We start from the raw sequence: 14,971 nt of genomic DNA on the forward strand, positions 1-14,971 counted from the left end.
AGAGTCTTAAGAGAACAAAGTAATGCTTGTGTCAGGATATAAAGGAGTTAGGATAATGGGGATTTATTGAGAGCTTGTTTCTGCTTCCTCTTTGTTGTTTGAACTTTCAGATGAGACTGAAACTTGGAGAATTGTTGTTGGTAAACTATCTTGTAAGGGAAAAGCAAATTAACTTCTTTTCCTTTCGATTGAACAATCTTTGAATCATTAAGAGGCCATTTGTCTTACTCGTGTTTATGGATGATACCAGACTCTAGAAAAGAACATTGGAACATTTTATTACATTTCGTTTCCCGTGCAATACATATACTTACTCCTATAGTATGTTTATAAGTAGTATCTTCGTCTCTGTTAGGGAAAAATAACAATACATACAATATGCGGCTCAACTATATATACAGGATGTCCCATAATTATGTATATGATTTTCAAAAGACTGCGTTAAAGAAACTAGCAACATAACTTGAACATAAACATATTACTCTCATACTTTACCGTACAAGAATTTTAATCTCTGTTCTCCATGACATGGTCTACCAGTGCACCATTCAAAATCGATATAGGCCTGGAGACAAAGATCAACTTTGTCATAAGCAGCTTGACAGACCTGTACTGGTATCCTGTGGATCTTTTGTGTGATAGTTTCTGTCACAAGCAGCTTGACAGACCTGTACTGGTATCCTGTGGATCTTTTGTGTGATAGCTTCCTGTCACAAGCAGCTTGACAGACCTGTACTGGTATCCTGTGGATCTTTTGTGTGATAGCTTCCTGTCACAAGCAGCTTGACAGACCTGTACTGGTATCCTGTGGATCTTTTGTGTGATAGCTTCCTGTCACAAGCAGCTTGACAGACCTGTACTGGTATCCTGAGGATCTTTTGTGTGATAGCTTCCTATCACAAGCAGCTTGACAGACCTGTACTGGTATCCTGTGGATCTTTTGTGTGATAGCTTCCTGTCACAAGCAGCTTGACAGACCTGTACTGGTATCCTGTGGAACTCCGCTTCCTTCGTATGCAAAACACTACTAGTAGCTTCAAAATTTATTGTTTTCTTGCGATTGTTATTACTACAATGGCACCACTAATAATAATGACACCACTAGTGAAATAACGACACTACACTAAAAGAACTATTCGAAGACTCAACATCGGACCACTGCATGAGAAATTCTATTGAAGGAGAACATTTCCAAGTGAAGAATTTTTAATTCAGGTTCTTGAACGCTTAATATCCAAGAGATATAACAAAGGAATAGCGTGGTTTAAATGTGAAAGCTTTTACAAGAATTATTGAAACATGATTTAATATGTATTAGTAGTAAAATAATAAGTATTTTTACCATGTTGTAAGGATCCTCACCATTCAGTGTATTATTCCTTCAAGCTCATGTCACAACCAGAGAACACATCCTATTGTTTATAGCCATCAAGTCAAGCAGGCAACACATGGAGTAAACAGGAAGACACAAAGCTGCACGACGGAACCCAATGAACAACGAGCTACCCAGAAATCATCTATAAAAGAAGCCCAGAAGAGGGCGAAATTATCAGTGGAGCATTGATCAAATAACCTCAACACCTGCTCCCGAGGTCGCATTGGACAAGGGAGATCGCACCTCATCTAATCTCTGGTAGCTGCATTGGGCGAAGGATATTCCCAGCTACAACTTACTCCTGGAGGCAGCATTGGACAAAAGAGGGTGTCCTTGTGAGACCAGCTTCCTTAGTTACAACACCTTGGAGGGCGCATTGGGCAAAAGGGCGTCCATACAAAACCTAATTTCTACCTTTATCAAAATCGACGCCACTTTACGTGTGCTGAGATTTTATATTAGAAAACATTACTTACGTTACAAAATTTTTTTTTTTTTACTTATTTTGTAATGAATCGTTTTGTAATAAAATTAGTGAAAGGGAAATCCTGGACTATTATTGTCTCTATCAAATAGACATTACAATATTTAATTCTCTGATATACAAATCGTGTGGTATTAAATTTAATACGATTATACATTTGAAGTAAAATATAGATAACCATGTAAGTTCTATATGTAAAAAGTTGCAAATAGTTTACTGACTAATTACTCTAATATGATTTACCGTAAGGAAACGCTACTTTAAAAAACATTAGATATTATTCCTGGATCAAATTAAAATTTATTTGTTGTATGCTATTCAATTAGAGAAATCCCGAGTATTTTTTTTAAAAAAGAATACAGTTTTAAAATCATGGTAAATATAGGCTTAGCTTAGATGTATCTGCATAAGATTTGTTATTTACTACTTACAAATTTAATTAGTAATCACTTGAACAGTGCATATATTCATTCTTTTTTTTTTTTAAAAAAAAGAAAGAAATAAGGAGAAACGGAAACAGTAAATAATGTAATATGTTTAATCTTGTATTATTTTATGGTACTACCATGAGCAAAATAAATGACGCGTCTCTTTATTTTGAAGTTTTTTGAAAATATCTCTGTTTTCTTTATATGTTCGAAATCTCGGAAGGTTTCCCCAGCAGGACAGGTTAATAACAAACCCGTTTTTAATATTTGTGTTAGATATTAGCTTAAAATAAAGAAATTAGAAGCAAAAAACATTAAATCGACAGAAATCTCGAGAATTACCAACTCTGCTAAAGTGGGAAATTTTCAAGAACGCGAGGGAATTCTGCAGTTCAACACGAAGCAGCGACATCTATGTCAGTGAGAGAAGCGTGGATTAGATCTACAAACGAAAATTTTAACGAAATATTTCTAGTATGTCTTATTATATGCATTATCAGCGAACTGCAAATATATGAATCTATGCTAAGTATTAACGTATAGATAGTGCAAATAGTGGAAATTACCTATGGAAAAAGACGAATTGTTAGCCCAATCGTAATGAAAAATCGTCTTTACTGTAGAACAGATTCAGCTTACGTAAGAAAGCAAATAGCTCAGTTAGATAAAGCAACGAGTTTGTATACCGAAGGTAGACGGTTCGAATCCCGTGAAGGACTGTTGTCGTTTTTATCACTAAGGTTATTTTATTTATTTTTTATTTGGGAAAGAATCAAATTGTAACATATGTTAAAACTCATGACGATACCAAAAAAAAAAAGAGAAAATATCGTCGCATTTGCATTAGTGTCTCTAATTTTTGTTTGCAAACAGATTCGTAATTATTTCCCCTGTGCTCACTGATGCATAACGAATGTTTTCCAGTAAATGTTAATTCTAATTTGGAGAATTTTATAGTTTCACAATTCCTCACTACATAGTCTTCTATCTACGTGTTTGGATATTTTGATAACAGATTTCCCTATTAAATGTTTAATTTTCTCTATAAATATTTGTCTTAAATTGAAATTGTTTTGAATTTACTACATAAGCAAAGCTGCCCGAAGGAGGAGAGCTCAAGTAACAGATATTCTACGTAAAAGCAACCTATTGTAGAATGATGATGCTTCTTACCTTCAGCACATAATCTTAACGTTAGAGTGTCAGAGAGAGAAAAATCCTGTTTTTCCTCCCCTATGGCCACTCATCTTAAAGCTCTACCTATAATGATTTGTGTCACATACTTTCGGCTCTCCAAAGACATTCATATTTATTATTATTATTATTATTATTATTATTATTATTATTATTATTATTATTATTATTATTATTATTATTCCTGTGACTTTTTGGCTCCCTTCCCCTAGTAGTAGCCTATATTTTACATTTTATCATAGTGTTTTTAATAGTTTAAACCAGGAGCGTCATTTCAGATTTTGCTTTGGGGGGGGGCAAGACCTCTTGATATAAGTAAAATTTCGCGTTTTTCACTGATTTACTACTATTCTAATGATAAACTCTATATACATCTCAAACTCAGGGGGGCAAATGCCCCTCCCTGCCCTCCCTAAATGACGCCCCTGTTTTAAACCCATTTTCAAAAAGAAATCCTTATCTAGGAAAACTTCACAAAGAATATGGCCCGCTATAAACAATACCAACTCCACCCCCCCTGGTCTAGTGGCTAGCACGCCTGCCTTCTGTGGTACCGGGTCCAATTCCCGGTGGATTACTGTTGAACGATAAAAGTGGTTCGGATTCCACTATAATTAGTATCCACATCTCCCTTGCCCATTAAGGCATAACCGTGGAACGCTAAACTCAAGCAAACAAACAAACAATACTTAATTCCCGGCACTCTTTATTCTACATGCCATCTCTCAATTTTTCGATACAGCCCCCTTAGTACTATGAAACTCTCTTCTTCCATAGTGAAATGGAAAAAGATCATATAATTGCCACTACTTTACAAGAATATAAACCAAAAACGTCAGTAGAAAGCACATTATAAAATTTACTTTTTGAGGCTCGTTTTGGTGCTCCTCTTTCTCTGGCGCCCCGGGCAGTCGCCCGGCCCTTAGTCCGCCCTTGAAAGTACGGACGCATAACTAAGGACTGCGGAGGAGAGGTTAACCTTCATGTTATGCCACTGGTTTGACGTGTTTGAAATGTTCAGTAAGTGATCGGTTAGTGAAATAATTTCGACAGTTACTGATGTTTAAAGTTTAGCTAAGACAAAGCTACCTAATCAAATACATTTGATATCGGGATGTCACAATTTGATTTTTCCTCACATAAAAAAGATAAAAACAATAGTAATAAAAACCCTTACTCGTACTGGGCTCCTAACTAACTAACAACCTAATTCTTACAGACTAGTTGCTCTGACCAACTGAGTTTCGATTTCTTACGCGAAAGAAGTCTGTTATATTAAGAGGCATGCTTTTCATTATCAAAACTGTTCGAAGTAATACGAACATGGCTTAAAAACAGAGACGGAACTGAATTACCACTCGATTGACCTTGAGGGCAAATCACCAAAGCGTAAAGACGTAAGTTCAGCATGCATTTCTCTGGAGTTGTGTTCAGTATTCCTATCTGCCAGTCATGCTTGTTCGTAGGAGTAATATGTTACAAACCTGACCTTTCGATACAGCACAACAGCAAAAGAATAAAAGGGAAGGAATTCTTGCCCTTGTGAACGTTGGATACCACCATGTGCAATAAAACTGTCGCGTCTCCTTGAAGTGATATTTTATCGAAAATAACTCGTTTTCCTTTATATAGTCTATCCGAAGTTTTTGAGGGTTTCAAAATGAGGAAATGTTACTGACAAACAAGGACGCATTCAGGGGTGGGTCCAGGGGGTCCGGACCCCCTCTGAAACCCCAACTTTTCTGTAAATTTAGCCTAATTTTGGGGATTATCTTTTAAAATTTTATTATAATTTATCCTAATATTGAAGTCGGACCCCTCCCGAAATAAATTACTGCATACGTGTCTCTGACAATTTTCAATATATTCGTTAAATAATAAAGTAAAATAACTAATTTAGGAGCCAAAAGCTTTAATAATAATAATAATAATAATAATAATAATAATAATAATAATAATAATAATAATAATAATAATAATAATAATAATAATAATTGAAGCGGGCTTAACGAGTTTCAACCGTACGACTCAACCAACGTTTGGGTGCCTGTTCGTTCGTCTGCTCCTCTCATAAAAGACATTTCATTTTAATGAAACTAGTAAGTGCCTTCTTTTAGCTCTGCGGAGTAACTATTGCTTGGAATATGAATCTGCAAAACATAAGAGGTAAAATTAACCAAATGGTGCAAGTTTCCACTTATATATATAAAACAATTTTGCAATATCAACTACGTGAATCTTGTCCCATAAAGAAGCCGAAACCCCTACACCGAAGAGCCCTCCGAGATTTGATCATTGTCCACACGGACTGAAATTGTCATTTGAAGCCAAGACTTTAATATGAAGCCAATAATTTCTTTAAAATAGACGGAAAATTCGGAAGTTATAAGCATTTTCATATTTTTGCCTTTTCCCATAAGGGAGCCGTAGCCCCCTATACTGAAGAGCCCCCCCCCCGGAGATTTGACCATTGTCCACTCGGACTGAATTTGTTATTTGGAACCAACACTTTAATACGAAGCAAAATATTTCTTTAAAATAGACGAAAAATTCGAAAGTTATAAACATGTTAACAATTTTGCCTTTTCTCATAAGGGGGCCGTATTAGCCTACACTGAAGAGCCCCACGAGATTTGATCATTGACCACTTGGACTGAAACTCTCATTTGAAACCAAAACTTTAATATGAAGCCAAAAATTAAACTTTTACATCAATTTAAACTGACTGGGTCCCGGTTCCCCCCACTATTGTTTAGTTTAGTTAAGTGGTAATTTGTGACAGCTTCACATCATCAAAAGAATGTTTCACTTCCCCTCCCCTCCCCCAGGAGTTCGTGCTGGATCCACCACTGGAATCAATAGACACTCTTCCTATTCTTTTTGTCACCCTTGATTGTTTAGGGGCTCCTTCGTACAAATAAAGAAGCGGTAATATTACAATCAAGGGGCGCTATATATTAGGTATTCTTTTAGTTACCTACCCCTAACCGCACAGGGCCATCTTTCGTAGAATAAAAAATATTACGTGATATTCCAATCATGAAAGGGGAGAGGATGCTGTAAATATATTTCTTATTCATTTTGTCTGTCCTGCTTATCAAAAATTACTTTCTGTTGGAAGGGTACTGAAATGAGAGGGGCAAAATAAAAAGTCGTACCCCCTCCTACATGGTTGCTCAAATAAGTACTAAAGAAAGCATTTCAACTAAGATATTTAAGATTTAAACTAGGAAACTAAGATATCCTTACATTATGTAAGGATGGCATATTCAGGATTATTATTATTATTATTATTATTATTATTATTATTATTATTATTATTATTATTATTATTATTATTATTATTTGAATGTTTTTGGAGCACCGAAATTTTGTGAGACGAACAATGATATGTAGAGGTTTAAGATGGGTGGTCATAGAGGAGGAAAAACAGGATTTTTCTCTCTCTGACTCTCTAACGTAAAGATTATGTGCTGAAGGTAAGAAGCATCATCATTCTACAATAGGTTGCTTTTACGTAGAATATCAATTACTTGAGTTCTCCTCCTTGGGTCTACTTACCTTATGTAGTAAATTCAAAACAATTTCAATTCAATACAAATACATTGTAAAACTTTTCCGTAATTAAACATCTAGGGAAAATTAAACATTTAATAGGGACATCTGTTATCAAAATATCCAAACACGTAGATAGAAGACTATCTAGTGAGAAATATTGTGAAACTTTATAAAATTCTCCAAATTAGAATTAACATTTACTGGGAAACATTCGTTATGCGCCAGCGAGCATATGGTGAGCAGTGAGCACAGGGGAAATAATTACGAAACTGTTTGCAAACAAAATTAGGGACGCTAGTGCAAGTGCGACAACGGCATTTTTTCTTTTTTTGGTATCGTCATGAGTTTTACACATACGTTACAATTTGATTCTTGCCCACATAAAAAAATAAATAAAATAACCGTAGTGTAGTGATAAAAATGACAACGGCATTTCCAGGGGATCGAACCCGCTACCTTCAGCATACAGACTCGTTGCTTTAACTAACTGAGCTATTTGCTTTTTACGTGAACTGAGCCTGTTCCGGTAAAGACGATATTTCATTACGATCGTCCTACCAATTCGTCCTTTTCCATAGATAATTTCCACTATTTGCTCTATCTTTATGTTAATACTTAGCATATATTCATATATTTGGAGTTTGCAGATAATGCATATAATAAGACATACTAGAAATATTCGTTAAAAGTTTAGTTTGTAGATTTAATCCACATTTCTCTCAATGACATAGATGTCGCTGCTTCGTGTTGAACTGCAGAATTCCCTCGCGTTCTTGAAAATTTCCCACTTTAGCAGAGTTGGTAATTCTCGAGATTTCTGTCGATTTAATGTTTTTTGCTTCTAATTTCTTTATTTTAAGCTAATATCTAACACAAATATTAAAAACGGGTTTGTTATTAACCTGTCCTGCTGGGGAAACCTTCCGAAATTTCGAACATATAAAGAAAACGGAGATATTTTCAAAAAACTTCAAAATAAAGAGACGCGTCATTTATTTTGCTCATGGTAGTACATCGGTAGAACATAATTCTTCGGTCAGCTTTATTATTTTAAAACAGTACCACCCATGGCGTATTTTCGATTTGGTTTCGGGACAGAATCGAACTCTGAAATAAACAGATTTTTATTACATTATGTACTGATATCGTATCAGAAAAAGTTTGGCTTAAGTTTTTCTTTTAAATAAGAGGTCTCAAGCACCATAGGGCTTGAAATTATACCTTTGAGTAATTTTGATCACCCCTCAGAACGATTTTTTGTTTTGAAAGAAACCCTGGTTGATACCTAGTTGCTACAGAATGTTAACCTTTATTTACCCGGTAAAATAAAGGTTAATGAACATTGATAGTTTCTGTATTTTTTAAATGAATACTGACACACATTTACTACAGAAGAGTATTGAATATTGGCACATATTTGATGCAGAACAGTGTTAAACCTTGGCATATAGTTGCTACAAAAGTTCGTTGAATGTTCATATGTAGTTTCGAAGAATATTGCTGAATACTGATACATAATTGCTCCAGAAGGTTGTTAAAATACTAAACCTATATACCTCTTACAGAAAAATGCTCAATGTTGGTAAACAGATGTGACATAAAGATGTTGAATATTGATATATAGTTGCATAAAATATTGTTTAATACTAATATATATTGGCTGCAGAAGGTTATTGGATGCCCATATATAATTGTTCAAAAATAACTTTTTAAATATGATTGTACAAATAACTTTGGCAGTTAACTGTGTGAATACGAATGTAGCTTTGAACATGACTGTGTAAGGAACTTAACGTAATTAGCTGTTTCGATGAAAGAAGCAAAAATAAAGCATATCCGTTTCCATGTTTTTCCTCTTCTAACTAGATTTGTACTGAAAACTTCAATTTTCTCTTCTGGTATTATCCTTGACGATCAATTTAAAACATTGTTTAATTTACATGTAATATCATAGAGTAACTTCATGTGCTGATTTTTAAATTGACTGTTCGACTACCAACAAATCAACTTACGCACTGAAATTCAATAATAAAACATTATTTAATTACAACCTAACCACAGAATACTTTTGACCAATTAAAAAACAAAAAAGAGCTTTGTCGAAACGTATTGATAAATAAAACTGCTAAAATTTACTACGAATGTAAACAAACTATACATGGAACAAAATAATGGATTTCAGTTGCACTCAATATTTTATTTGAGTATCCATATGTATACTAGGTACTGATGGCATGGACAACATTGCTTTCAGGTTGTAAAGTTCACATTTCTTTCTATTTTGTTCCTGTTTTTTCACCCCTTTCTTTCAAAATGCTCTAATTGATGATTAACGCCCTAGTGAAAACGAACTACATTATTAATTCGTTTTCCGCAGCAAATGCATTATTAGACTCAAAATTCAATCAAGCATTCCGAAATACTAGAAATGTAATAATGAAGGTGGTTTACATATAACAGAAATTAGGGCATGGGCACAGCGGAGGGGAAGAGGTGCAGGAGAGGAAATGTGGTTAAACATCCCTTTCTTGGTTTACCGCTACGGTCAGTTATCGCCGGGGTTTTTGTTCAGGAGGAAGGGGAGGGAAGGGGAGTGATGGTGGAAATAGTTTCATGGTGAGGGTTTGTGCGATTTATTGATTTCCATTCTGTGAAATGACCAACAGCTGACGGATAGGGGTGGTGAGGCAAAGGAGTACAGGAGAGGACAGAAAGTATTCAAAGTTTCAGTGGTACATGACCAGGGAAAGGTTGGACACATGATGCCAACAGCAAGAACGGGGGTCGGGAGAGGCGCAGACAGATGGTATGCTAACCAAAGAAGGGGTATTAGAATATTTATCATGCCTTTCGGATACTTCAGATGAAAAAAAAAGCATCACGAGCGAGATATTTGATTTATTGTATAACATAAAAAGCAAAGCAATGATAAAAATTGCGTTTAAAAAAATACAGACAACGTGAGAGCAATAAAAATCTGTTACAGACTCATGTATAAAGTGATATATTGTACAAATGGTTAATAAAATGTGTATTCTCTTGACAAAATTTCAGTTGGTAATATCTTCTAAAGAAAATCCCGCGTGGCTTAACGGTTGTACGAACCATTCTGAAACGTAGTTCTGGCTTTGAGTATAAGGCTGAAAAAATTTTCCGTCTTCAAGTGGTGATCTGCCTAAATAAACAATTATGCTATGGGACAACGTTTATGGCATTTGAAGGAAGTACTCCAGTTCCCTTTAAACGCTGTTAGAAAATGAAATGGCTGCTGTGTTGCCACATCTTCGTACACGAGAATGAAATGTATCTATCACCTGCTCGCTAGTCTCTTGACCACACAGCAACGTTGCGTCACAGCGTTCATTTCATTCGCCTAGCAAACGCGTCATCGTTCGTATGTCACGCTTTAGTAAACTGTTAAGTCAAGAAAGGCAGATGTAATTATTACGCACTACTGAGTCGAACATGCGTCATGCTAGAAGAACTACTCAAAGCTCTTCAAGAACATAGCTTATAGCATAGAGTGAAAATACAGAAAATTAACACAAATAATCTAAGCGTCACACCCATGTAATCCTCATTAAAGGAAGCATGCGCACAATAAACAAATACCTTATATATTTACAATTCTGCAAGATATTTTAAGTCGCAGAGTTTTCATATAGCTCCCGCCTCTGCGCTGTCATCATTAGTAACCTTTTGTTACACGCAGTGCCGGATTTACGTATAAACTAAACAAGTTATAGCTTAGGGCCTCACTCTCTTGAGGGCCCCCAAAAATTAAAGAAAAAACTGGCGGTAATGTAATTTCAAAATAATAAAAATAGCAAATATGACAAAACACACACACAACAACGGAGTTTTATATTATATACAGGTTTGTAATGAAGAGGACCCATGTTTCCAGCTTGGCTTGTAATTGGAGCCTGTTTCTCATCCCCACTTGTGATGGGATGGGCTCCCGGTGACCCAGTCTCGCATGTAATCAAGTCGCTTTAATAGAGGCCCCATCTTCAATCGCTTAAGGCCCCGTCAAACCTAAATCCGACACTGGTTATACGCTTGCCTTCACTTCTCAGTGGGATACGAAACAAATCTCATACAAGCGTACCTAATAAAATTGGAAAAACCGCTGAATGGAAACAGTCTTTATGGCATTAGGAGACGACTTTTAGCAAAATAAGAAATGGGTAAGCTACATATATATATTCGTACTACATTTGAATGCTCGTATGTCATCTCTCAAGAAGAAGGAGAAGAACTACTTCCTAGCGTTACAAACCAGGAGTGAATATAATTCCTCAAATGATGCCAGATCATTTGGATGATTCGTGGTGAGTACACGGTTTCCAGCTCTATTATAATATTTCAAAATTACTACATTGAAATTCTCTATTCTTAAGTATGTAATTCATAACTCCGTTACGACGCTAAGTCACAAACCTATCGCTCTAGGATAATTCGAACACAGAACCGTGTGTGCCGTATGCTTAACATTCGGCTTTACAGAAACTTCATAATTTGACCTCAACAGATGTTGCGTCTACTCTACCCATCTCTAATGATTCCATAAGATCTCATGATACTTACCACAGCACTGCCTAAAGAGAAGGCGTCATCTTTGGAAGCCAGACCAACTTTGGAGAAATTACTTTTTAAAAAACGAATTTAAATAATATTGTGTATAATTCAATAAATGTCGCAATTTTTTTTATTTTTAAAAAGTTAACGTAAAATCATTCTAATGTACAGGGTGTTCGAAAACAATAACGAACACTTTGGTAAATGAATCCTCACACAACATTTTTTTTTAAAAAATATACACATTGTGCAACGTAAGAGCACAGATGAGCTATTCGGAGCCATATCTTATTGAAAATTGGTCGGAACTATAAAATACAGGACTATCATTCGGGAACAAAAATATCGGATCAAAGTTGGGCAAGAGAAAACAATTATTATTATAATGTTATATTCCCTTAATGTACCAGTGCATATGCAATGCGTGGTAATTTTCGTTCCTGATGTATCAGTTTTCGTTTCTAGAAGTTCTCGTGATTTTTCATTTTTGCTTCGAGACTAACTCTATCGCTGCTTCTGTTCCCTATCCACTGGTGCAGTAATGGAATACAACCTCGAAATAATCACCGTATCCTTTTTCTCCCAATCTTTATTTAATAAGATTCGTTCTTGAGTTACGGCCTTTTTATTTTATCTTTCCTACAAATTTTCGGCGGGCCATGACTCCGAAATGATGCATTTGTGGATCCATGTTTGTCAGTAATATCTTTCTGTTTTCGTGTGAGGAGGGCCATATTTAACATTTCTGTCTTCTCAGGTCATTACAAAAAAAATGCCGCCACTGAACCATAAAAAAATTCCCGTCTCTTCTCGTGTTTGTTCGTATTCAATTATGTGTAAGCAGAAGCAACACAAAATTCATAAAAGACAAAACATTAGAGTTTTACGCTGGCAACAAATAAGCAATGTCTTCAGATCTTTTTAGCAGCAGCAGCTACCCAAGTAGCAAGAAAGCTTTCGACCACTTGGCGCGTGCTTGGCTTTTGGCTTTCTACGCTTGTACTTTCAATGCGTGCTTTCATACAATCTGCCTTTTGTTGTACTTGCAAGCGATGCTTTAGACCCTTCGCAGAGCGTCATAGCATCACTAGCCGTTGATTGGCTATTGACTTCCCGCCAGCGTAAAACGCTTGCGTCAAGGCTGAATGGAATATTGAATGCAAGGTTGCACCCATGTAACTTCATTACTGGAATCCAGCTTGCATGCTTTCCAATTAAGCTAGATGCAAGCTTGGCTGACTTGCAATGTAAGCTTACAGCAAGCGGTTTTCAAGTGTTTCTGCTACTAGAGTAGTAACGAGAAAACTTGGTATCTCTGTAGTACCAAAAAATTCCTCTTTCGTGGGCAGCCTTTTTCCCGCTACTTATCATACTTCTATCTCGACTTTTGAACATGTCATACTTGATCCAGGCCTCTGTAACCAGTACGTAAATACAAAGAGTCTCAGGATTTATTTTCCAATTTCTTTAGAGTCGTTTCAGATCACCCTATATACAATATCCTCTTCTTAGTTATTTCATGAAGAGAAATTAATGAAGCTTCTATTTGGGACTATTTTGAGGAAGACAAAGAACTAGAGAGAACAAGAGAGCGACGACGTATTATCCGTCCCTTTATTGATCTTCTGTAAAGATTCCAGTGCTATTCATTTCCCTCTACCCCTCCCCTTCCACCAGCGACACTATTAAAACTACATCTTGGTTCGAGAAGTATGCGAGAGTTGTCCCGTAGAAGGGGCAAGTGGAGTATATATATATGGGGAAAGAGAGCGTAGTGTACACGATGACATAGGTAGGAAACAAAACAGCTGAAAGAATTCAACTCATACCCCTTTGAGTAATGAAACATAGGGAGAGTGTGAATAAATCACATGAAACAGATTTCTCAGTTTCCATTCGCCCCACTCTTTGCTTCCCATTTTGCTTTCTCAAGGGAAATCAACTTCCTAATTTCTTCCTCAAATTTCAAACATTGTTTTCTATTAGACTTGCTATATTCTTTGTTTATTTTTTTCTACTTTCTTTAGTACCGATATTTGTTTGAAAAGTCATGGTGATTTTTTCGGTTTGTATTTCTTTAAGTCTGCATGTCAATCTAACAACATTAAGGAAAGTACCGTAAATGTTGACTGAAGTGCAAAAGTGGAAGATCCTATTTCTCTACATATGTTAATAGACTGGCGAAAGAAAAAAAAAGGAAATGAAATCTTCGAGTTTTACGTCCCACAGTAAAATAGAACTTTGCAAATCTCTCCTTTCTTTTAAGGCCCAAAGGGAAACATAATGGCAGAAAGTTTCGGAAAGTGCTGCTATTTTCACTGCTAGCTTCTAATTTTAGATAGTATATATTTACAACGAAGGGGGGAGTGCACGTGCACCTTTGCACCCCCTCTAAATCTGGCCCTGGTGTTTTTTGCCTCATAACGAGACCTGATGTCATGATATAGGCTATTTGATACTGTATAACTTTTATTACAACTATTCCACACAGTAGCCTACAACTATAGCAAAAATAGCAGTTGATTTATCTACTAATCATCAGCATTGTGTATACAATGTGTCAATGTTTACTGAAAGTTTTGAATAACTGGTTAATTTTATTAACAGTCTCATGTGACACACTAAATGATCATCCACTAGCTGCGATAGAAATGTGATCTGTTGCGTCAATAAGAATCTGATTGGTTGGCACCTATACGATATCGTCGGTTCCAGGCGAGCGAAAAGTGAAAGCGCGCCCTGCAGGGTGTACAAACTTTGTGTTGCAGTCCTGATATTCCTCAGAATATTTCAGCACCATCCCAATCCACCATTTTCAGCCATAGACACTTGCTACAAATTTTCCTGGATCCAAGACCTTTACTTTTGATGTCTTCTGTTTGTGTTGTTTATCTACCCAAACTCTATGTAGGTATTCCATTGGTGTAGAGGAAATTAGTCCTATTTTTAAACCTATTTCACTGTCAGGAATGAAACCATGATTATTTCTTGTTCCAGGTATTGTTTTCACAGGAGTAAACGTATTTTCTTGAGTCGTACGATGCTGATGAACATCTTCAGTCCATACAAAAAATATCCAATGCATGTGATATTGCCCACAGCCCATTTATAAAACTGCTATGTATTTATTTTGGTTCGCATTTGTCTTTTGTAAACTCGCACATATTAGAAGTTTTATTTTGGCCCTTAAATTCAAATACCCAAAACCAAATTTGGTTCATATGAAATATAGTTATTTCTTGACTTTGTGTTAAAATTTCACACATGTACAACTTTCACCACATAAATATTGCTATAACTCTACATCTATACAATACGTATTCATTAGTTTTAATTGCAGATTTGAAATTA

This window comes from Thermobia domestica, chromosome 16 (genome assembly GCF_964235325.1).
Source record: "Thermobia domestica chromosome 16, izTheDome1.hap1.1, whole genome shotgun sequence".
Taxonomy (NCBI): domain Eukaryota; kingdom Metazoa; phylum Arthropoda; class Insecta; order Zygentoma; family Lepismatidae; genus Thermobia; species Thermobia domestica.